Source organism: Pelodiscus sinensis, chromosome 2 (genome assembly GCF_049634645.1).
Source record: "Pelodiscus sinensis isolate JC-2024 chromosome 2, ASM4963464v1, whole genome shotgun sequence".
NCBI classification, from domain to species: Eukaryota; Metazoa; Chordata; order Testudines; family Trionychidae; genus Pelodiscus; species Pelodiscus sinensis.
The window spans coordinates 174366419-174391120 of record NC_134712.1 but is presented as its reverse complement, the minus strand read 5'-3'; the positions used below and the strand labels follow the sequence as shown (position 1 = coordinate 174391120).

Below are 24702 nucleotides of genomic sequence, written 5' to 3'. Positions count from 1 at the left end.
AGAAACAGTTTTTAAAAGTCATATTTATAGGTATGTTTATATGTGAACTTCCTTTCCCTTAGAGGTGGGATCCTAATAATCAAGATGCATAGTTTTATAGGTGGTGAAATATCAAAAATCCTTTATTAAAAATCTATGAAACATTCCTATTTTTTTCTGTAACACATGTGACACATACAACCTATAAAGTAGTGTGGAGTAAAGCTTTTATTGGCACTTTTTTTTACATGCTTCACCATTCTTTAGTGATGTGGTCATCCTGAATTCAAGTCAGTGCAATGTTTATATCATGCCCGCATGTCTATTCCCCTTCATACCGTATAGCTGCCTAATTTCACAGTGCTCAGATGGGGCTAACTGCAGTAGAAGCTCTGTAGTGTGAATTTCTTCCACAGACTGATTCCTGCAGAATCCAGGCAATAATCACCCACGGGCAGCTATGATGGTCTGGTCAAATGATTAGGATGCCTGACACATGCTTGCTGAAACAGATTTTCTATGCTCAGCTGAGGACAAGGTGGGGTCTCATGGAGGGCAGAGGAAGCGCTACAGAGACATCCTTAAGAACACTATGGTAAAGTGTGACATTGACGCTGATACCTGGGATAGGCAGGTAGAGGATTGGGTAACCTGGAGGACCACCATCAAGAATGGTGCCCAGCACTTTGAGATCAAGTGTTGTCTCCATGAAGAAGATCAGAGCGCCCAATGTAAGGCCTCCACTAGTGCTGCTGATATTTAGTTGGCTTTGAATTAGGCTCAAAAGGCTGACTATGACTGATTTGGTCTGGGAGTTTTAAAATAACGAGGGCAAAATTATACCTTTGAAGTATCAGTCTGACAACTTTTCTTCCTTCAGAGCTACTTTGCACAGCCACATCATAGGACCAAGTTCAACTGCCATGTAAATGGAAGCAAAACACTGAAACAAATAGAATGGCTTACTCAGCACCTTTGAATTTGACCCAGACTTTAAAAAGACCCTCCAATTCTCCCACAGCGAAGTGATAGGTCTGTGAGAAGTTTGGGAAATGTCTCAGATTTTTTTCTCTTTTGCGGAAACATTCTGTGACTTTGGCTCTAATCTACAGGGAGAGATGATGAACATAACACCTGTCAGCAGCTCAGAGCAAATGTTGTTGGGAAGTTTTAGTGTTTTATTTTAGAATTTACTTTTAGTATTTTTGTTAAAGTAGTTACAAGTTCTCTGCCTACTGTCTGCCTGAATCTTTAGCAAATAAGCTATATAGACCTGTGGTACAAACCACATTTTTGACTGTTCAACTTACCAAAACACTCAGCGGATAGGAAGGCCAGTGGTATATGAACCATGATTAGTTTTGGTTCATAGCTATAAATCTACACCATCTGACTAGTGCTGCTGAAGCTTCCTTCTAGCAACAGTCTTTAGACCAAAGAGAACTCTATTACTACTTTGTGACCCAGCACATGAAGATGCAAAGTTGACTTGATTTCCCCTCACCACCCACTTCTGAATCCAGCCTGGCATTGCTTAATACACGCTGTAATAAGAGGGAGAGTACTTCACCTGCTCAATTCAACCAAATAATTTTGCAGTACAACCTATTTATTTTCTGCTCCTCGTGGTACATTGGTGTCCTCTTTCTTAACCCCATATTCTTTGTGAATGTTCACCTAAGAAAATCATCTGCAATTAGAGGGGTGTATATTTCTCCAAGAGCTTTTCAAAACTGTTCCCTAGACCCTCCAGTTATTCAGACTGGGAATTGTGTGGGTCTTAAGTTTCTCTTATCCCAGCAAGTAAGAAAAACCACTTGTGGATTACAAAAGTTGATATGAGATGCCAAGTGAAGGTGAACTAACACCAGAAACAAATGCAACACATGACATGGTATTGAGAGATGCTTGAGCCAATTCTTGGCAAATAATTAAGATCTAGCCTGAATTCCACCTTATCCTTTCTGGGTTGCAGTCCTAGTGTTTTGCTTTCAATTATCAGAGTTCTAGTAGGTACATGAGCCCGTGGAATAGCCTGTGTCTTACAAATTAACTGGGTGTAGGCACACACATTAAAAAGTTATTTACATTGCAAAGTCAAGTATTCAAAAGCCAGGAAATGTCAGAATTTCAGTTGTCCAGGCAACCTTGATTCTACCTCCTGGTCTATCAATCCGATACAGCGAGAGAAGCAGGGGTTCTGTGGAAAAAGCAGCATGTGATCCTATAATGAAAGACTGTATCATAAGTCATACAGACTAAAAGGAAGAATCTGGCATTTCCAAACTTTTGAGTGAACTCTTCTCACAATGGGGAAATATCTTGTTTTTTTTTTAAATATAATAGTCTCCTCTATCTCCCATGATGAAAGTCATAAAAATAACCTTTCTTTTACAAACATCTAATTCAGTGTTAAAACACTTGCCACTCTAAAGATAACTGTGTCATCAGCAGATCTGTGCAGAACATTTTAAAGGTTTGTTTTTCTGTTTAGTCCTCGACAGAGAATCCTTACCACTCAGTACATGTCACATTTATCTACAACACAATGTCTGAAAGAGTGTATCCATGTTTGAGGACAGTATAGCTGTGAGCCTGATTTCATGGCACAATTATCAAAAGCAAAACAAATGACTGTAATTTTTAATAGAGCAATCCATATCACAACTTATTTTTAGAAGTAAAAGTATCTCCAGCAAAGTTAAAAGGAAAAAGTTGAAGGGACACAAACGGTATAAGCACAAATTTGGTTTACTTTACCACCATTATAATGGTATATGGAACAGATTTGGGTTTTGTATTTAGCTGTGCTTAAACTCTGAAACTGTTCCAAAAACATTGTGGATGTTGTTACTTCTTCTGTTAGAGACACTGCAAAGCCAGCAGAGGGAGCAAAGTCATATTAGCAACAAACGCTCTTCCAAGGACTGAATTCATATTATTGATAACATTAATAATGCTTGATGACAAACATGGAAGCAAGTATGCACTATATATTACCTTATTCACCCTTAAAAGTTGAAGGAGCAGTGAGAGGAATTAGTGTTTGTTGGTGTGAAAGGAAGAAAGTAGTAGAGGACTATTTCTTTCCAAGCTCACAAGAGGATAATTAAAAATACAAATCAAAAACCACCACAAAAGTATGCATGTGTGTGGCATCTTTTTCTGGTGGTGTTTTCAACAGTTCTTTGCATTTCCATAGCAACTGTCATCTGATGATCTCAAAGAATTTTTATAAATATGAATGAATTAAACCTCACAAAACCTCTTTATGGTTGATAATTATATTTTACATTGGTAAACAGAGGCAGGCACAGCCTAAGTCACTTTGCCCAGAGCCAGCGGCACAGCTAGGATATGAAATTGGACTGCTAGTTCCCTGTTCTATCCCTAGAAACATCTCCTCTTACATCTCTTACAAATGGTAAGACTTTGGCATAACTATTTTAAGAGGCAATTGCTATAAATCAATTTGCCAATTGAACAAAAATAATTTGCTGTAAACACTCCACTTCAGCTTAAACAGACACATCCAGCTGTGAGGCTGCAAGCAGCCACCCTGCTAAAATGCTTTTGCACTATACAGGTTAGTGCCCAGTGGATTTAGTTGTATTCCCACTCCTAATAGCTCCTACCTGGCTCCACAAATCCCAGTGCACAGACCTACTGGGAGCCCTATGGGACTTGACTTGGAGGAGTTTAAGGATGTAGAATCCCTGTTTGGTCAATCTATGTTCCATCCCATATAAAACTCACCGTTTCTGGTGTGACTACTGGTGTGTAGGGTTGCCAAGTGGTTGAAGCAAAAATACCGACCCTCCCTCCCAAAAAAACAGGAAAAAATTCTGTTGAAGAGGGAAAAAAGGTGTTGAGAGAGCGGGAAAAAAAGACTCCAAGGACTTAAGCCAAAAATAAATAAATAAATAAAATAGCATTAAAACAGCATGTCCCCTTTAAGTGCAGGGATAGGAACAGGGGAGAAGTTGAACACTAAGACCAAAGGGAAGCATTGCTTCCTCTAGGTCTTTTGGCCGGCAGCCATTTTGTGCCAGCAGCCTTGGGGAACCAGGTAAGCATGGGGGCTGGGATTGGGAGTGTTGGGAGTCAGTGGGGGACTCAGGAATGGGGGGAGGCCGGGTGCTGAGTGTTTGTAGGGTTACCAGGTGCCCAGCATTTTCGCCTCCAGGAAAAATTCAGAAAATACCAGACATTTTAGGTGTCCGGTATTCTCTGAGTTTTTTTACCGGACAGGAGCCGAAAATACTGGACTATTTGGGTGAATACTGGACAGCTGGCAAACTTGGTGTGCTACCTCAAAATTCACTGTCAGTAAGAAAGAAGATGCCCAAGGGATACGAACAGCCAAAACACATGCACTTATATTTAAAAGTGAATATGAGTTGAATTTTTATGTCAGCGTTTACCCCACTCTGCTTATGAAAAACTACAACCCCTGAATATTATCCACTAAACACTATACACATTGTTTGGTTACAGGAGGCACAAAAGTTTGCACTGCTATGTGTATGACAGGAGTTTACTAGTGTTCTTATTGGCCTGTAAAACTACAGTCACGGGCAATGTTCCCTCTAATTTTGTCCATCCATTGTGGAATATTTTTTTTCATGGGCACTGAAGCATATGCAGATGTGCACCATCAGTAGAAACACATGCTGCTGGCTGTGGGTGCTCTGCTAGTCAACTGGGCAGCATTTGAGTCTCTGCCAGGCAGCCGCCCAAGCTCTCCGCTTACAGGGAACACAGGTGACTGGGCATTTGTGGATGTCCTGTCTTCTCCAGTACTCCACAGATGCTCTTCTATTTCACGTACAAACCATCTTACACCTCTTGCCCTCTAAAGTAAACCCCTTTAAATCAGGGTAAAGCCATATCCCCAGAATAGTGTACTGTAACATTTGATAGTCTATTTGATAATCCACTTTAAACAGATGTGTTTATTATGGCACTTTATATTATATTATATTATTATATAATAATATTATTATACTTTATATTATATTATAATAATATTATACTTTATATTATATTATAATAATAATATATTATACTTTATATTATATTACTTTTTATCACTGTTTTAAGTTTCAGTATGGCTTGGGCAATATGGATATTAGTAATCTATATCAAATCCTGAATATTTTACAGTGTTTGTGGGAGGGAAAAAGGGTGAGTTTTCTATCTCCCTCCCCTACCTCTCATTCAAAGAAATATAATGATAGGCCTCCACATTGAGGTAGCAGGTTCAGCTCTGGCTACCATTCACCCACCTCATCATCCAGCGAACAGCTGCAGATTCTTGTCACTGAGCTCCGGCCCTAAATGCACTGAAGAGTTTAGCAGTCCAGTTGGTGTGCTTTTAAAAGACTAGGCTCACTCATTCACAATCCAGAAAGTTTGGGGCTGGGGAGCGGGAGGGGAGAAAAGGAGGAGGTTGGATTTAATGAGCTGACCACCTGCTCTTGTAATCCTCATCTGCAAGCTATATGAGCCCATGAATTCAGACATGGCACTTACAGGCTTTGAGCTTATTTCATAGTCTGCTAGCACAGTCAGAAGGAATGTGACTTCTGGAACAGAGATGATACGTCCTGGATATATTGGCAGGGCAAGCTAATAAACATTTTAATAACAGTAGCTAATTCGGAGTGGGGTGTGGGTTAGGAAGCGCATAGGATTTCTTCTTACTTTGGTATTATTTAGGAGAGGGAGAACCTACGTTTCAGATCTGGGGTTCATTGAATCCCTAACCTCCAGCGAGGACATTGCTGTTATCTCATGAGAGAGACATGAAGGCTGTTACAACATCTGCCTGATTGAGCTCATATTTCTGGGATGGACTGCAAGGGAGAGGGTGGGGGCAGGAACACTAACTAACTGAACAGGCAAACAGACAACTAGGGTGGGGCTCCTATTGGATGGCCTTGTCAGCAGTATCCTCATTTGTGATACGATGGTATCTTGGTCTGAGTCTCAAATTAGGAGTGCCTCACTCAAGTATATGGCCCATGTTCTGTTCTATGGCATAGTCCTGCTCTGTGCAAGATAGAAGGGGGCAGTCATGACTTCCTGATTTTTTTTTTGCACTGCTCCATGGTAAGTTAGAGCAGCCCACCAGCTGCTCTATCTTCTGCCAGCTGTCTGGGGTTCCTAAAGGGCTATACACCATCTGAGCATTGGTGGAGCTCATTCACATACTGCCCGGACCCCCACATATCCCCACATAGCCAGAGTTGGGGGCTATGATTGATTGATATAGGAGCCATCTAAGTTGCTTTATGCAAGCTACAAGTTCCTCTATGCAGCTCTTTGGCACAAGCAAGCATTTGCTATTTACTTGGTAGGCTCTGTCATTATGAAGAGTCTGAATCCATTCATTAGCTTCACATGTGCCTGAAGAAAATGTCACATCTAAGGTATTACAACCCAGTGGGAAACGTACAGCCTTTACATAGATGAAACATGGAAGAAAATCCCAACGTTCAGAGCAAGACCCCTGTGTGATGCTTTCCTACTATGCATGCCTGTGCAGATGATTGCATTTGATGCACATGTGGGTTCTCTTGTTCAGGAAACTGTATCCCCTATTATTTCCCTTTTCCTCTTATTCTTCAAATCTAACAAATCATTGTTATGAGTAGATGGGGGTGGCAGTTGCATGATTTTCTGGAAGTGACCAATCTTTAATCAATTAACATGATTAAATCTTGAATTTATATGTCATTGTGAAAGAACTTGCTGGTTATGAAGGACACGATAGCAGCATTCTTACACCATTATCTTGGCTAGCTTCTGTATTTGCATTCTGACCCCCTACTGTACGATGCGAAACTCTCTAATTTGCAATATGGGTACAGGGCATCCCTGCTTTAAGTTACCTCAGTATACATCCATTCTGCACTAAATTCATTGATGCTTGTAGGAACTGATGCGTTATAAGTCCTCCCATTTCCCACTCTTAAGTGAGGAAAAAAAAATTGCACAAATGAAAGTCAGCCACAGGAAAAAAATCCCTGCTTTAAGTTGTTTTGCTGTAAGTCCAAAGTGGTTTTTTTTGGAACATATCTTGGACTTATAGCGGGGACAGCCTATAGCACTTAGAAGCAATTTTCCCAGTCACATCCTAAAATGTATCTATAGAAATAAATAACCAGAAGATGTTATATAAGGTGAGAAATAGGGACAGATGGCTTGTAGTGAAGATAATGGATTGGGACTTAGGAGCTCTGGGTACATTATCCAGCCCCTCTATGGACTTCTCCTGTGACTTAAAGTAAATCACTTAATCTCTCTGTGCCTCAGTTCTCCATTGTAAAATAAAGTTATACTTGTGTTACTTTCACATAAGAAATGGTATCATTAGAACCTGTAACACTGCATTCCATATTTAAATAGAAATATGTTTTTGAATGTGCATAACTCAGTTATGCTGTATGCAAAATGGGGCCTATAGCTTTTCATTCAAGAACTTGTAATGCCCTGAATGTGTATATTCCATTTGTGTACCTATATCATTCTTGTTTGTGAAGGAAGTCTAAACTTATTAGTGGTTCTTTAGGAATTTAATCGCCTGATGCTTAAGACAATGATCTGTAAATAGTCTTGTTTTTCCTGTATGCCTAAGCTATGGTTGGTCCTACAAAGACATGTGACCATGCCAGCTGGTGCTGGACTCCATCTTGAATTTTGTACTTTCCAACATGGGTGGAGGGAATCGAAAAAAGACTTCTGACCCTGGGGAAATTATATATAAGGAATGGGAAACAAACAATGATTGTCTTCAGCTGGCTTCACAGCTGGCCTCCCGGAGAGAATACATGAAAACATCTGGGGGAAAAAAAGAACTCTAAGGACAGGGAGAGAGAAGGTGCAAGACCCAAGTCAGAAAAAAGGTCAGCTTTGACCTGAGAAGGACTATACCTGAAATAAGAATTAGGGTGAGAATTCATGATTTGTAACAACTTCTCTTAGGGTATATCCATACTACTAAGCTTTAGTGACAAAATGTTGACACACCAAAAAATCAACAAATCATCAGAGGCTGTTCATGCTTGTTCCCTCTGTCAATAAATCATGTCCACTTCAACAGTGTACACAATGCTCTTTGGGTATGTTGTGGAAAGGCAGAGATGATCCCTGTGCATCTTGGGATTTTCTCCGCATTCCCCCATGATTTAGATAATGGCATAGAGAGTACACTTATAAAGTTTGCAGATGATACTAAGCAGGGAGAGGTTGCAGGAGCCTTGGAGGATATGGTCATAATTCAAAATGATCTGGCCAAATTGGAGAAATGTTCTAAGGTAAAAAGGGTGAAATTTAATTAGGAAAAATGTAAAGTATTCCACTTAGGAAGGAACAATCAATTTCACACATACAGAACGGGAAGCGATTATCTAGGAAAGAGAACTGCAGAACGTGTTCTGAGGGTCATACTGGACCATAAGCTATATATGAAATAACAATATGATACTGTTGCAAAAAAGCAAACATGATTCTGGGATGCATTAACAGGAATGTTGTGAGCAAGATCCAAGAAGTAATTCTTCCCCTCTACTCTGCACTGATTAGAACTCAACTGGAGTATTGTGTTCAGTTCTAGGAACCACATTTCAGCAAAGATGGGGACAAATTGGAGAAGGTCCAAAGAAGAGCAACAAAAATGATTAATGGTCTCAAAAACATGACCTGTGAGGGAAGAGTGAAAGAACTGGGTTTGTTTAGTTTGGAAAAGAAAAGATTGAGAGGAGACATTATAGTATATTTAAAATACCTAAAATGGTATTTACGAGGAGGAGGTAGAAAAATTATTCTCCTTTTAACCTCTTACGATAAGACAAGAAGCAATGGGCTTAAATTGCAGCAAGGGAGGTTTAGGTTGGACATTAGGAAAAACTCATAACTGTCAGGGTGGTTAAACACTAGAATAAATTGCCTAGGAAGGTTGTGGAATCTCCATTTCTGGAGATATTTAATAGAAGGTTGGATAAATATCTGATAGAAATGTAGCCGTGTTAGTCTGGGGTAGCTGAAGCAAAATGCAGGACAATGTAGCACTTTAAAGACTAACAAGATGGTTTATTAGATGATGAGCTTTCGTGGGCCAGACTCACTTCCTCAGATCAAATAGTGGAAGAAAATAGTCACAACCGTATATACCAAAGGATACAATTAAAAAAATGAACACATATGAAAAGGACAAATCACATTTCAGAACAGGAGGGGGATGTGGGGGGGGGGGGGGAAGGAAGGAAGGTAAGTGTCTGTGAATTGATGATATTAGAGGTGGGGAGAGTGGGATGTCTGTGAGCTAATGGTATTAGAGGTGATAATTGGGGAAGCTATCTTGGTAACGGGTAAGATAGTTTGAGTATTTGTTCATTCCTTCTCAGAGAGTGTCGAATTTTAACATGAATGACATTTCAGAGGATTCCCTTTCAAGTGCAGATATAAAAGGTCTTTGTAGCAGAATGCAGGTGGTTAAGTCATTGAGAGAGTGTCCTTTCTGGTTAAAATGGCAAGAAACTGTTTTTTCTTTGTGATCTTGTCTGATATCTGTTTTGTGGGCATTAATCCTTTGGCGAAGTGTCTGAGATGTTTGTCCAATGTACATAGCAGATGGACACTTTCTGCACATGATAGCATAAATTATATTTCTGGATGCGCAGGAATATGTGTTCTTGATCTTATAACTCACTTGGTTAGGTCCAATAATGGTATCAGCAGAATGAATATGTGGACAAAGCTGGCAACGGGGTTTGTTGCAAGGGAAGGTACCAGGGTTGGTATTAGTGTGGTATGTCCTGTGGTTGTTGGTAAGAATCATCTTGAGGTTAGGTGGTTGTCTATAGGAGACTATGGGTCTGTCTCCCAGAGCCTTTTGGGGTATGGTATCCTGTTCCAGTATAGGATGTAGTTTCTTGATAATGTGTTGGACAGGTTTAAGTTGGGGGTTGTAGGTGATGACAAGTGGTGTTCTATTGTTGGTTTTCTTGGGTCTGTCTTGAAGTAGATGGTTTCTAGGTATTCGTCTGGCTCTTTCAATTTGCTTTTTTATTTCTCTGGGTGGAGAAATAAATTATGTACCCATAATATCTATAAAATCTTTAAAGCATACTATGCCATCATACCTGGCTTATATCCCTCACTTGGAGAGATGTCACTCATTCTACATATCTTACTGGAAACCTCAGAAATTCCCCTTTCCATAAGTATAAAGCTCCTATGTATATTTCTATCTCTGAAGGAGTGTGAGAAATTTGTTGGTCGTATAGGATAGTCAGGCTGCAGTTGGGGGAAATTACTGTGTTAAGGGGAAAGAATGTTGTGGGTTTTTTTATTATTTTTTTTATTTATTTTTTTTAGTGGAGCTGTCTGGAACTATTCAGGAGATGGAAATTTATAAATAGTAGTATCTAGAAATGTATTTGTGAATGAAGTCCAACAAAGGCAATCAACACAATTTTATTACAAGTAACCACTTTTGTGTTATATGGTTAACATCTTTTTTTGTATTACATGCATGTATCTATAGAAGGGCACTCATTCTCATTATATGTTACCATTATCCAACCTAAATCCTGAGGCAGCAAAGCACTTAAGTGATGGGATTCCCTTTGAGTCCTTTTCCATTCTTCTGATCCATAACTCCTTGTCCAGTTCTGGGAGAACACTTTATCCGTTCCTCTGGGATCCAAAATGCTCAATTCAACTCTGGAGTTCATCACTCAGGTTTCTTTATTTGACAAATACAGAGCTATGCTGAGTTGATCAGACTCAAGTGCAGGGGGTGAGCATACGGTGTACTGCACATCCAAAGTTACACAGACAATCTTTTCCTTAATATATGTTTGGATTAGCTTGGTTACTTTGCTGGAACCAATCCCTATACAGCATGTGCTGTTCATGTGGAATCTGATCTTTACAATCCAGGTTTGCCTTGTCCCATAGCATTAGGGTATTGCTGCTTATCGCAGGGTATGTCTACACTACCCTCCTAGTTCGAACTAGGAGGGTAATGTAGGCATACCGCACTTGCAAGTGAAGCCCGGGATTTGAATTTCCCAGGCTTCATTTGCATAAGCGGGGAGCCGCCATTTTTAAAACCCCACTGGTTCGAACCCCGTGCAGCGCGGCTACACGGGGCACGAACTAGGTACTTCGAACTAGGAAGCCTAGTTCGAACTACCTAGTTCGTGCCCCGTGTAGCCGCGCTGCATGGGGTTCGAACCAGTGGGGTTTTAAAAATGGCGGCTCCCCGCTTATGCAAATGAAGCCCGGGAAATTCAAATCCCGGGCTTCATTTGCAAGTGCGGTATGCCTACATTACCCCGCTAGTTCGAACTAGCGGGGTAGTGTAGACATACCCTTAGCTAGCAAAGACATCCTGACTTAGAATATTGTTTGTCAGGCTTCAATTTATCTTCCCAATGATGGCCACTAAAAATAAATAAATAAATAAATTGAGGCATGTTACTTATGTCGTCAAGCCAGTCCTACATGAAGCATGTGTAAATTGTTTTAGCTCCATTAAAGTAAAAGGAGCTCTGATAATTTACACCAGCAGAGGATCTTATCCTGCACCACTGAGCTTTACTGTTGATTGAAGTGGGTGCAGGGTCAGACACTCAAGCAACTTCAGCAGGACTTAAAGTTAAGCACTTGTTTAAGTGCTTTGATGAATCAAAGCCTACTTAGGAGGGAGGGGCATTCACTGTTGTGTCCATGTTTCTCCTCTTTGTGGAAGCTAATCAATAGCTTATGCCTCCTCTTGGAGAGGGAATTAAGGAAAGGATGACCAGGTAAGTGTATAGATCCCACTTACTAAATACATTGACAATATCAGTCTGAGTTTCTCTGACATAACACTGAGGGTAGAAAAATTTCAGTAGAAAGAATTTGTAACCAAGGTGCCAATTTCACTGAAGTGTGATACAAAGAGGGTCATTGGGCTAGTACTTTGTTTTTTTATTAAAAACAAAAAATAATTATCTGCCTTTTTTCCCCAATCACCTGGAAAATATTTTTATTTCCCAGAAGAAAGGGGAGGGTGAAAATACCAATGACCTCCTCTGTTAAAGCAGGAAAAGCAAACTAAATTGCAATGATCTTGTTTGGATGTTATATATTTAAATGGTTTGAGAGTTTTGTTTTGGGTTTTGTATTTGAAATCAGGGTTCAGTCCTTATATTTTCTATATTTAGATTAGTGGTAGCCCACAGAGTTTGGAGCAGAGGGTTTGGGGCTGTGGTTTTGGCTTGTTCTATAATAGGGAAAAGAAGAAGCCATGAAATTGAGACCTGAATCGTGATCTAAACTTCCCAAAGCTCAAGGATTTATTTTGAACCTACCTGTAATTGAGAGTTTACAAAATAATAACTGTAAGTAGCTTATAGGTTGTCATATACAATACAAGAGTTAGATTACAAGATTTTCAGATCACATCTTTCCATGTGTTTGTACAGCACCTAGCATAATGGGATCTCAATCCAGGTTCGGACCTTTGGGTGCAACCACAGTACAAATGATAAGTTTCTGGCAAAGTGTCTTTTTAATTCAAACTTTCCTTTTTCTATTCATCAAAACGAGGAACTAGGAGTTCTAACAACAATCTGAAATGCAAGTGATTAAACAGGTGAGCATGTGGCATAATGGAGCTCACATGAATAGAGACAAGGTGGGTGAGTTAAAATCTTTTATTAGACCAAATTGTTCCCACGTGATCTCTGTAATATGTGGGGACCGACATAATTAGAACAACACTGGAAAAACTCATATGAGTAGATAACATTTTGCATACCCTGTTCTGACTGTACAGGCAGTCCCCGAGTTACGCGGATCCGACATAAGCAGTTACGAACGGGGTTTGCTCCGCGTCTCCCTGGTCTGCTTGTCTGCTGGAGCCCAGCAGACCAGGGAGACGGGGAGCAAAGCCGCGGAGGACGCCGGCAGCGGGACAGCCGCGGCGCATTGGGGCTGTCCCGCTGCCCATGTGCTCCGCAGCTTTGCTCCGCGTCTCCCTGGTCTGCTGGTCACCAGGGAGATGCGGAGCAAAGCTGCGGAGCACGTGGGCAGCGGGACAGCCCCAACGCGCCGTGGCTGTCCCGCTGCCGGCGTCCTCAGAGGCTTTGCTCCCCGTCTCCCTGGTCTGCTGGTCTTCAGTAGACCAGCGGACCAGGGAGACGCAGAGCAAAGCCGCGGAGGACCCGGGCGGTGGGACCGCGATGCGTCTCTGTCCGCTGCCCGCGTCTCCCTGGTCTGCTGGGGGGGGCGCAACTAGTACGCCCCCCCCCCAGCAGACCAGGCTTTTCTCCGGATGCCTGTGGTAGAGTAGCTGGGGCGCTGCCGGTTGGTCCCGCAGCGCCGCTCTGGGCGCTACTGGACCAACCCGGCAGCACCCCAGCTGTTCTGCCCCAGGCGTCCTGATTCAGCCGCTGCTGGTCAGTTTCAGCAGCGGCTGAATCAGGACAGCTGGGGTGCTGCTGGGTTGGTTCAGTAGCACCGAGGAGCGGCGCTACTGGAGCACCCCAGCAGCACCCCAGCTGCTCTGCCCCAGGCGTCCCCAAGTCAGCCGCTGCTGAAACTGACCAGCGCTGACTACAGGAAGCCCGAGGCAGAGTTGCTCTGCCCCAGGCTTCCTGGAATCAGCGCTCATCAGTTTCAGCAGCAGCTGACTTGGGGACGCCTGGGGTTCTTAAGTTGAATCTGTATGTAAGTCGGAACTGGCATCCAGATTCAGCCTGTTGAAACTGATCAGCGGCTGATTCCAGGAAGCCCAGGGCAGAGCAACTCTGCCTCAGGCTTCCTGTAGTCAGCTGCTGGTCAGTTTCAGCAGCGGCTGAATCTGGACGTCAGTTCCGACTTACATACAGATTCAACTTAAGAACAAACCTACAGTCCCTATCTTGTACGTAACCTGGGGACTGCCTGTACTATGTTTGGATGTGCACAACTCTTTGGTTGTTTAATGGAAAGGTGAGGGCTTCTCACTGGGGAGAGGGGAGTATTGGTAGTAGAAAGATGTTAAAGAAAAAGCACATGCTATACTTAAGTAGCAAAACATCTTCCCACAAAGAAATCATTATAAACTGAGCTCTGCTTTAAGTAAAGGAATGGCAAATGCACAAGGGAATTGCACCGAATAAGTGAAAATAATTGTACTTTTGTCTACATCCCCAAAGTTGAGGGCCCTAATTGTCCCATCAATTGCATGCAACCAACTGGCAGGCTGATTGGCCCAAAGTTCAGGCATGCAGATGCATGGTTTCTGTGTGAGCAAACAGGAGAGGAAAAGTAGCCATCGGCAGCATCCCTATAAATCATTGTGTGTGTCACTCAGTGAAGAAACAGTTATTTTCTGGCTGTGTTTTGGGACAAGACACAATTCATTCTGCCACACTTAATCAGCAATCAATAAGATTTGGTCTTATGCAGTTCATTGGAGACTTGCTCAATTAGCTGTTACAAATGCTCTCCTACCCCCGCCCTGCTTCCTGAACATTTCATGACTTGGGAATAGTCATTTGTGTTTGGATAGCATTAGAAGTTTTCTGTATTATCCTAGTAGTGTGATGTTCTTCTTGTCACTAATTATGTAGGGTAAGGTTAGATGATGAGTTCTTAGTAATCTCAAAGCGTGGTCGGAGTTCACATTAAATTGTTTTGATGTTTAGATTTATAATTTACTGTACAAGGTGAAAGGTTTAACATTGCCAAATTTTGTGTAAATATCTGTTCAGATTACACTCCCTAAAGTGATCAGGCTTCCAGAGTTCATGTTGATTGGATTTGGAACTACACTCATGAATGTATTTTTCTCTCAAACCATGGTTTCACTTTTAAGACTGTCCCCAGAAGCGATAATGGAAGAAGCCATTTGAAGGTTTGGTTCAGAAAAGCAGTAAAAATAAGTAGAAGTTAAAATGCTACCTGAACTATCCAGCCCTTGAGTTTTCACAGCTGAACTGGAATCCTTCCCCCCCCCCCCCCCCCGCCCTCTTCACGAACAGGTTTAGGGTGTCCATTGGATGAACTGCACCACAGTTCATTTAGCTCTGTGAGGTCAATGCTTGTAGTACGAGTTGGCTTTCAGTAGACTCAGAAATGCATTCTCTCTCCTCTCTTACTTAATGTTTGAGTCAATTACCTGATCACAAAGCTGATGGAAGCCAAAACAGGAGTTGTGAGATATAAAGATTCCTCTTTAGAGGACCTTAAACATGTGACATTGGCTTATTTGGAGAAACTACTTGAACAACCACAGATAATGCTAGGAGAGCTGCAAAACACTACAAAATCTACATGACTTAATATTTAATGGTAATAAAATCAAAGCCATGCTTGCTTCCTATAAAATGGAAATGAATAATCTACCAACACTTTATGTAGAGGGTAATGATACTGATTTTTGTCACAAACAAGTAGATGCTTAGACAATCCTGGAAAGTTTCAGTCTTCCATCAGTCATGGACACGATGACTGCAGTGGTGACCCATATCCAACATACAAAAGAAGGTGCGCTTTTACAGAAGGTTTACAGAGCAGATATATAAAAAGTAGAATGAAAGGCTGACCATGAAGGAGGTTGAGAGATTCAAATCTGAGAGGTTTAAGACACTTAAATCCTTCTCTACAGATTCTTGCCAAAGAAAGAAAACTTGCAAGGGTTGTCCAAGGTGGATGTCCATTCCTTACGCCATCCCCAGACATGGGAATCTGGTGCTGTAATCACAAAGTAAAAGAAGGAAAGAATAATGCTATCAAGACATTATTCCACACAGTAAAATTATTGACTTAGTGTGACTGGAAAAAAAAAAGACATATGGTGGCATTTCCAAAGAATGTAAGGGGGGGAATTGTAGAAGCATAAATGGCAGATGCACACCTGTCCTTTGTGCTTTGAGAACCTTTCCCTAAGTAACTTAGCTAAAGTTGATTTTCAAATGGATTTATGCTCCTAAACCATTTAGACACTTTTGGAAATCCTACCCATAGACAAGATTAGACAGCAATTCTTGCATGTTAATCAGAGCTGGTTGAAAAGGGGTGAAAATATTACCTTTCTTATTAGTTAATATGTTTTCTAAGACATTGCATTTTCCCAGTCTATTTTGGTTCTGTCCCTCAGAGTAAGCCATTTATAGATCTCAATTCTGCTCACACTTAATTCAGTGGAAGCTTTACCAATGCCCCTAATGGGAGCCAGATTGGTCTCATAATGTGCTCTGAAAGAACAAGCTGTTTTATTGCTTAATGTGTTAAAGAGCCAGGTCATGAAGTACGTTGTCATCTTTAGGACATTCCAAGCTTAGCTCTGTTGAATGTACATATCAGTGCAACATGGAAGAGTTAATAATCAATTTCTACTTAATGAATATATAACCATCTTATTAAATCCACAGAGAATGTGTATTTAAGTATACTCAGGGCATTTTAATTTAAAATGTTACCATAAAATCTGTAAGTGGAATTAGTGCTTCTCAAATTACATTAGCAGAAAAAAGGGGGCATGGATAGTTATTGTTAGTTAAGCCCACATTGATGGGATCAAGTGTAATTTTAACAATATTCACATTCTATATATATATATTTGATATCTTGCAGTTACAATGCTCACTAGCAACTTACTTCTTTCTGTGTTTGAATATGGAGAGTGTTTTTAAACACTTTCATTGTTCCATCAAATGAGTGAAATATTGCAATGAAATTGTCTAGTTGCCTATGGCACAGGTTTTGTTACAATGTGTTCTATGGAGTGACAGAACAGAATTATTTCACCATGTGTTTGTTTGTTAAAACCTTTTTATAGAGTTAATTTCTCCCATTAAACCAGTCTCAGAAGAGTGCTCTTGATTTGCTTCCAGGTGATGAAAATGCCTTTATTTAATACACTGCGCATGGTCACAGTTTGCAACAAGTCCTGTATTTTCATATCAGATCACTGCTGCTCTGGACAAATACTACTGAGAGTCGCAGGGTTTGTTTTTTTTCTGATCAATTTCCTGCCTCTGTCTTTCCCTCTGCCCCTCCAAATTAGGCTGGACACAGCTGCTATGTTGGGGGGACACAGCTGCTTTTCCATGGAGTTCTGGAAGCTATAGATCAGACATCCCAAATTTTTACCCAGACATGGCTAGGCCTGCCCACCTACCCACCTTTCTCACTCCCTACTATGAGTAATTGTCTCAAACATTCCACTATCACTAACTCAACAGCCTCTTTCCCTTGTGGCCTCTACATTCTCACCTTGTTACCCTTCCAATTTCTTTTCCTTACCACATCCTTTGACCTTCGTGTCTGGGCAAACTCAACAACCTGCTCTCTCCATTTAATCTCCATTCATAGAATCATAGAATAATAGGACTGGAAGGGAACTCAAGAGGTCATCGAATCCAGCCCCCCACCCTCAAGGCAGGACCAAGCTCCGTCTACACCATCCCTGAGAGATATCTATCTAACCTGTTCTTAAATATCTCCAGAGAGGGAGATTCCACCACCTCCCTTTGCAAATTTATTCCAATATTTGACCACCCTGACAGTTAGGAATTTTTTCCTAATGTCCAATCTAAACCTCCCCTGCTGCACTTTAAGCCCATTACTCCTTGTCCTGTCCTCAGAAACCAAGAGGAACAAATTTTCTCCTTCCTCCTTGTGACACCCTTTTAGATATTTGAAAACCGCTATCATGTCCCTCCTTAATCTTCTTTTTTCCAAACTAAACAAGCCCAGTTCATGAAGCCTGGCTTCATAGGTCATGTTCTCTAGACCTTTAATCATTCTTGTCGCTCTTCTCTGTACCCTTTCCAATTTCTCCACATCTTTCTTGAAATGTGGCACCCAGAACTGGACACAGTACTCCAGCTGAGGCCTAACTAGTGCAGAGTAGAGCGGCAGAATGACTTCACGAGTTTTGCTTACAACACACCTGTTGATACAACCTAGAATCATATTTGCTTTTTTTGCAACAGCATCACACTGTTGACTCATATTCAACTTGTGGTCCACTATGACCCCTAGATCTCTTTCTGCCATGCTCCTTCCTAGACAGTCACTTCCCATCTTGTATGTATGGAACTGATTGTTCCTTCCTAAGTGGAGCACTTTGCATTTCTCTTTATTAAACCTCATCCTGTTTACCTCAGACCATTTCTCTAACTTGCTAAGGTCATTTTGAATTATGTCCCTATCCTCCAAAGAAGTTGCAACCCCACCCAGTTTGGTATCATCTGCAAACTTAATAAGCGTACTCTCTATCCCAATATCTACATCATTGATGAAGATATTGAACAGTACGGGTCCCAAAACAGGCCCTTGCGGAACTCCACTTGTTATCCCTTTCCAGCAGGATTTAGCACCGTTAACAACTCTCTGACTACGGTTATCCAGCCAATTATGCACCCACCTTATCGTGGCCCTATCTAAGTTATATTTGCCTAGTTTATCAATAAGAATATCATGCGAGACCGTATCAAATGCCTTACTAAAGTCTAGGTATATGACATCCACCGCTTCTCCCTTATCCACAAGGCTCATTATCCTATCAAAGAAAGCTATCAGATTAGTTTGGCATGACTTGTTCTTCACAAACCCATGCTGGCTATTCCCTATCACTTTATTACCTTCCAAGTGTTTGCATATGATTTCCTTAATTACCTGCTCCATTATCTTCCCTGGGACAGACATTAAACTGACCGGTCTGTAATTTCCTGGGTTGTTCTTATTCCCCTTTTTATAGATGGGCACAATATTTGCCCTTTTCCAGTCTTCTGGAATCTCCCCTGTCTGCCATGATTTTTCAAAAATCATAGCTAAAGGCTCATATACCTCCTCTATCAGCTCCTTGAGTATCCTGGGATGCATTTCATCAGGACCTGGTGACTTGCTGACATCTAACTTTCCTAAGTGATTTTTAACTTGTTCTTTGTGTATCCTATCTTCTAAACTTACCCTCTCTCTGCTTGTATTCACTACGTTAGGCACACCTCCAGACTTCTCGGTGAAGACCGAAACAAAGAAGTCATTGAGCATCTCTGCCATTTCCAAGTTTCCTGTTACTGCTTCTCCCTCCTCACTAAGCAGTGGGCCTACCCATTGCTCTCTTGCAGGTCTTTTAGGGTGCATCTACACAGCACTCTAAACTCAAAATAAGATATGCAATTTGCACTATGCAATGAGGGTTACAGAATAGCATGCCTGTTATTTTGAAAAATATTTTGAAATAACAGGCTCATTTAAAAGATGTGGAGTAGCTATTTCAGGATTCCTCCTAAAATAGCCCAACTGTCTAGACTTTAGTGTCCCGGTTTCTTCTCTTTAATCACCACCAACACTTCTCACTCCTCCTACCCATTTCCCTACAATACAATTCTCTATGGATATGTCTACATTTGCACCCTCTTTCGAGAGATGGATGCAAATGAAGACATTCAAAATTGCAAATGAAGCCGGGATTTAAATTTCCCACGCTTCATTTGCATATTCACATTATGGCGCTATTTTGAAATAACAGATGCTTTTAAGATATGGTTATTTCGATAGAAAACCCTTCTTCTGAAATAACCCTTATTCCTCCTACAATGAGGTTTACCAGTTATTTTGGAAGAAGGATTTTCTTTCGAAATAACCGCGTCTACACAGTGTTTGTTATTTTGAAATAGTGCCATAATGCGAATATGCAAATGAAGCACGGGAAATTCAAATCCGTGCTTCATTTGCAATTTTGCTCAGCTGCATTTGCATCCCTCTCTCAAAAGAGGGTTCAAATGTAGACATACCCTGTGATCTCCAGGCTCCGGTCTATCATCTCCAGAGGATTTCTCTGCAGTTCTTGACTCTAACCTCCCCACCTTTACCTTTTTTTTTAGATAGCCTTATTTTTTTTTAAGCCCATCATTCATCTGGGAGCTAGGACTTTGCCAACACCTGCCCCATAGAAGATTCTGCATGTGGTAGGAAGGGAGGAGTACAGAGGCTTGACCCAGCTAATTGATATATCTATGCCTAGGTTAAATAATGGAGAGCCTCTGCTGTCTTCTGCTGTCCCTGCCACTCTGCAAGAGAAGGAAAAGAGCCCTATAACTGGCCCTACTGCTTCCAGGGAAAGTGGACTCCTTGCTACAGTCTCTTTGCCTCCCTAGGAGAAAGAGCCTAGAAACATGACTCAAGTAAGTGGAAAGGTCATGGGGGGACCTGATGTCATGGTGCACCTATGGACCCACACTGACTTCATCTGACTGCAGTGGCAATCATCTGCTCTATAGCCGCCCAACTCTCCCATTGCAGACTCCAATCCATTCAGCATTCTGCTTTTTAAATTATTTTACCCACCTGCCAATCAGACTGTCATCCCCTGAGTATCTCTGCTTTGATTTCTTTTGTCCTTACATATTTCTATTACTTTCTATTACTAGATGAAAGGACAGAATAATCAATAAATAATGTAGGAAACAGAAGAATATTTATGTTCTGTATTTGGGGGGAGGGAAGATGATGCAGTCAGACTGTATGATCACACTCTTTCTAATCCACTAGTGTCTTAGGAGGCTTCTAAACAGTGGCTACTAAAGTGAGACATTTTGGTTTGCTAGACCATTTCATGTTGATTGTCAATGTGTCATGGAACACCAGGCAGGTTCCAAAAGCCTGGAAAAAGAAAGCTAATATTGTGCCTATATTTTAAAAGGGTAAAGGGATAACATGGGTAACTATTGACCTGTCAGTTTGCAGTCAGACATGGGCAAACTAATGGAGCTGCTGATACAAGAAAAGGTTAATAAAGAATTAAAGAAAGCCAGTATCATCAATGCCAATTGGTATGGATTTATAGAAAACAGATCCTGTCGAACTAACTTGGTATCCTTTCTTGATGAGATTACAAGTTTGATAAAGGCAGATAAGGATAATAGTGTTGATGTAACATTAGACTTCTTTAAGGAATTTGAATTGGTACTGCATGACATTTTGATTAAGAAAACTATTACACTATAAAACTAACAAGGCACACAGTAAATGAATTTAAAACTGGCTAACTGATTGGTCTCAAAATGTAAGTGTAAATGAGCAATCATCGCTGAATGCATGAGTTTCTAGTTGGGTCCTGCAGGGATTGGTCCAAAGCCCTATGCTATGTAAAATGTTATTAATGACCTGAAGGAAAACATAAAATTCTCACTGATAAAATTTGCTGATGACCCAACAACTGGGGGGAGAGGTAAATAATGAAGATGAAAGGTCACTGGTACAGAGTGATATGGATCATTTGGTTACCTGGATGCAAGCAAACAATATGCATTATATGGCTAAATATAAATGTACACATCTAGAAACAGAGAATGTGAGTGATCCTTAGAGGAAGAGGGGACTCAATCCTGGGAAGCAATAACTCTGAACAAGATTTGGGGGTCATGATGAAGGATCAGCTGAACATGAGCACCTGGTAAGATGCTCTGGCTGAAAGGGCAAATGCAGTTTTTGGATGCATACACAGAGGAATCTTGAGCAAGAGAAGGGAGATTATTTTACATGGGGCTTACATTTGTTCTTTTGTTTTGTTTTTGTACGGGTGTGACCACTGCTGGAATATTGTGTCCAATTATGGTGTCCACATTTCAAGAAGAATTTAAATTGGAGAAGATTAAGAGAAGAGCTCCAAGAATGATTAAAAGATTAGAAAATATGCCTTATATTAACAGGCTCAAGAAGCTCAGTCTATTTAGCTTAACAAGAGTAGGCTAAGAGATAACTTGATTACAATCTATAACAAATATTTAATCTAGCAGAGAAGGTATAATACAACCCAATGGCTGGAAATAGAAGCTAGAGAAATTCAGACAGAAAATAAGGTGTAAATTCTTAACAGTGAGAAAAATGACCCATTGGAATAACTTACTAAGGGTCATGGTTAGGGTGACCAGACATGCTATTTTTAAAGAGACAGTCCCATATTTAAATGTTCCTGTAGGTGTGCTAACTTCTTCTTTAAAATGGGCAGATCATCACATATTTTCCATCTCTTCCCCCACATCACTACTGGCAAGTCCTGCTGCTGGTTGGATTCTTGCTCACCAGCTGCCTACAAATCAGAGGTGAGCGTGTGTGCAGAGGGAGGAAAACGTCCAATGAGCTGATGCTGGGGTGAGTGTGCAAGTCTGGTGGTCTGACAAAGCTGCGGTGTGCAGGGCCACCCACTCCTCTGCTGGTCCACTGGTACAGTCCCCACTGTGGTGCCGCTTGTTGGCCAGCAGGCCCTGCACTGCCCCATTTCCAGCCAGCGGCTGGTCAGTGCAGACACAGGCAGTGGTCACTTGTATGACACCTCTGCTGTCCACACATTGGCCCCTTCACGTGCTGCCCTTCTGCTCCTCCTCTCTGTGTCCTCCCCCTATGGTGCCCCTTCACCTCTCCAGCCCTACTGCTCTTACAGTGGGTTTGTTCCACTCCCATCACTGCAGAGAACCAGCCCCTGGTTGAAGCACTGAGATCACCCACCGCTTGGCTGGCAGGCTCCTTCCTTCCCCCACTGCCTCTGGTTGGGCAGGCACCCTGGGAAAGCTCAAGAGACTTTGCCATGAATACTGGCCTGCAGGAGCCATGTTCTGAATGTGCCAAAGTGTCTCATAGCACTGCCATGGGGAAGTTTCTCCACCCTAAAAACTGAGCTCTGGAGTGGTGGGGGCAGAGCAGGGGATGCAATTTATAGCCTGTTCACGTCCTGACCCTGCAGGCTCCACAGCAACCCCCATGGGGGCTTAGCTCCCTCTCCTCATGCCTTCCCCCACCCTAGCTTCTGCTCTCAAGTAGTGTGGGGATGCTCTGTCCCCTAGGTATGGCTCCCCTGCGGAGTCTCCTCTCACTAGGTTCATTGAAGCTGCATCAGATGCCCTGTGCCCTGTTGTTCAACACATCCTTAGGGCTTAACTCCTTCCTGTCCATGCTATAGCCAGAGGAAAGGAGGTGGCTGGGTTATGTCGGTGGCCAGCAGGTGTTAGTTGCCTTTCCACACTGTGCGGGCAGGAAGGGACAAGCTGCTTCTAGTGTGTGTGGGGAGAAGACATGACCTATGCAAAGGCGTGGGCTAGGTCATCCCTACTCCCCACTCTCATGCCCCCAAATCCCCATTGCAGGAGAAAGAGTATGAAGCTGTGACCCTGAATTCCCCCAATTGTCTCAAGAAGATGTGGCATCAGGTACCAGGAGAGGTGGGTCCATCCCAGGGGCCCAGCCAGGCCTGGAGGGTGGAGAGCACGGGGCAGCTGGAGGGTGGAGAGCACTGGACAGGGAGGGTTGAGGTCAGCTGGTCATCCCCACTTCAGTTTGAGAGAGGTGTATGGGATTGTGTGTGTGTGTGTGTGTGTGTGTGTGTGTGTGTGACTTCTTCCCATGCAAACTTTAAAGATAAGAAGGTAAATAAAAAGACTCCAGTTACACAGTATTTCTTTTTAACAGGGGCTCAGCCAACCTGATGTTAAGTTGAATGTTTGTACTGCATAGTTCTGATTGGTTGCCACTGAACTCACTTTTACCAGGTGTCCCATATTCAGCATCGGGAAATGAGGTCATCCTGCTCATGGTGGATTTTCCATCACTGAGAACTTTAATATCAAGGTTGAATGTTTTCCTGAAAGGTGTTCTCTGTCAATTAATTTGGGGAAGTTCTAAGGCATGTGGTAAACAGGAGGTCAGACTAGATGAGCGCAATGATCCCTTTTAGCCTTGAAATATATGAATCTATTAATTCAAACTCTTCTTCCTCATCTTAACTCTCTAAGGACATGTATGGCTCTGTCCCAACCTAATTCTCATCTTTAGTTGATGGTCCCCCATTCGTCCCTTTTGTTCTGCCATTTCATCTCGGTTGATTGCTTGCCAGTCTTTTCCTTCCAAGAGTGGTTTTTTGCCTTTACCTTGGAGGTAGCCAATAAAAAGGATCTAAACAATCCACTACTCAGGTACAGAGCAGAGGTCATGACAACCTTGTGTAAGAAGAACACACCTCATGATCTTTCACAGTTGCTAACCTTGTTTCTGCTCCACCCTTTGTTTATAACCCCTTACTGAGGAAAGTCTTACGCACATTGCATGCAAGTTATGGGTTTGTTTTCATTTGTAAAAAGTCATGCACATTGATGACACTGTATAAATACGAAAAATTTATAATAGCCATAGCTATGTGTCTTGGCTATGTCCATTATAATTTTTTTCTTTTCTTTCTTATGGTCAAAACTTTTGGGTAGCATTCATTTGGAAGGGGCAGGTATGGTGTTCTGAGGCAAAAATGCACTGTACAATGAAGAGTGCTAGTATCATTATACCCTTAAGTCATTTGGATTTGTGGGGCTAAAAGGGGCAGATTTAAATTGTTGGACCCCAAGTAATTTTGTTTAAGAATTTTTTTGAAATAGTCAGTTTACAGACGCAAGAAATGGTAGGTCTGCTCTTCCTAATATTTTCTGGTATAGCCAACTCAGGGGTGTGGCTTAGATGGAATATTTTATGTATTTTAGAAGACACCATGGCCAAGACCAAGCAAAATAATCACAGTTGCTAATCATGGCTATTTGAGTACAGGTTGAAACTCTCTAAACTGAAACTCACGGATGTTCCAAGAGCAGAAAGTCCAGGTGAAGAGCTAGTGCCTGCGACACCTGCAGGTTGGCAGGGCAACAGGAGTCCAGTGCACGGCAATGGGAGCCACACACTCCAGCGGTG

The 24702-nt window shown here is 41.8% G+C and overlaps 1 long non-coding RNA gene across 2 annotated transcripts in view; it reads left to right on the top strand.

Moving 5' to 3' along the window:
- The window catches only part of LOC112545969 (uncharacterized), a 406153-nt gene that overhangs the window by 344524 nt on the left and 36927 nt on the right, over positions 1–24702 (top strand). For both annotated transcript variants that reach the window (XR_012901069.1, XR_012901068.1), the window contains exon 4: positions 20000–20159. This is a non-coding gene — a long non-coding RNA (uncharacterized LOC112545969). The remainder of the gene's footprint in view (positions 1–19999; positions 20160–24702) is intronic.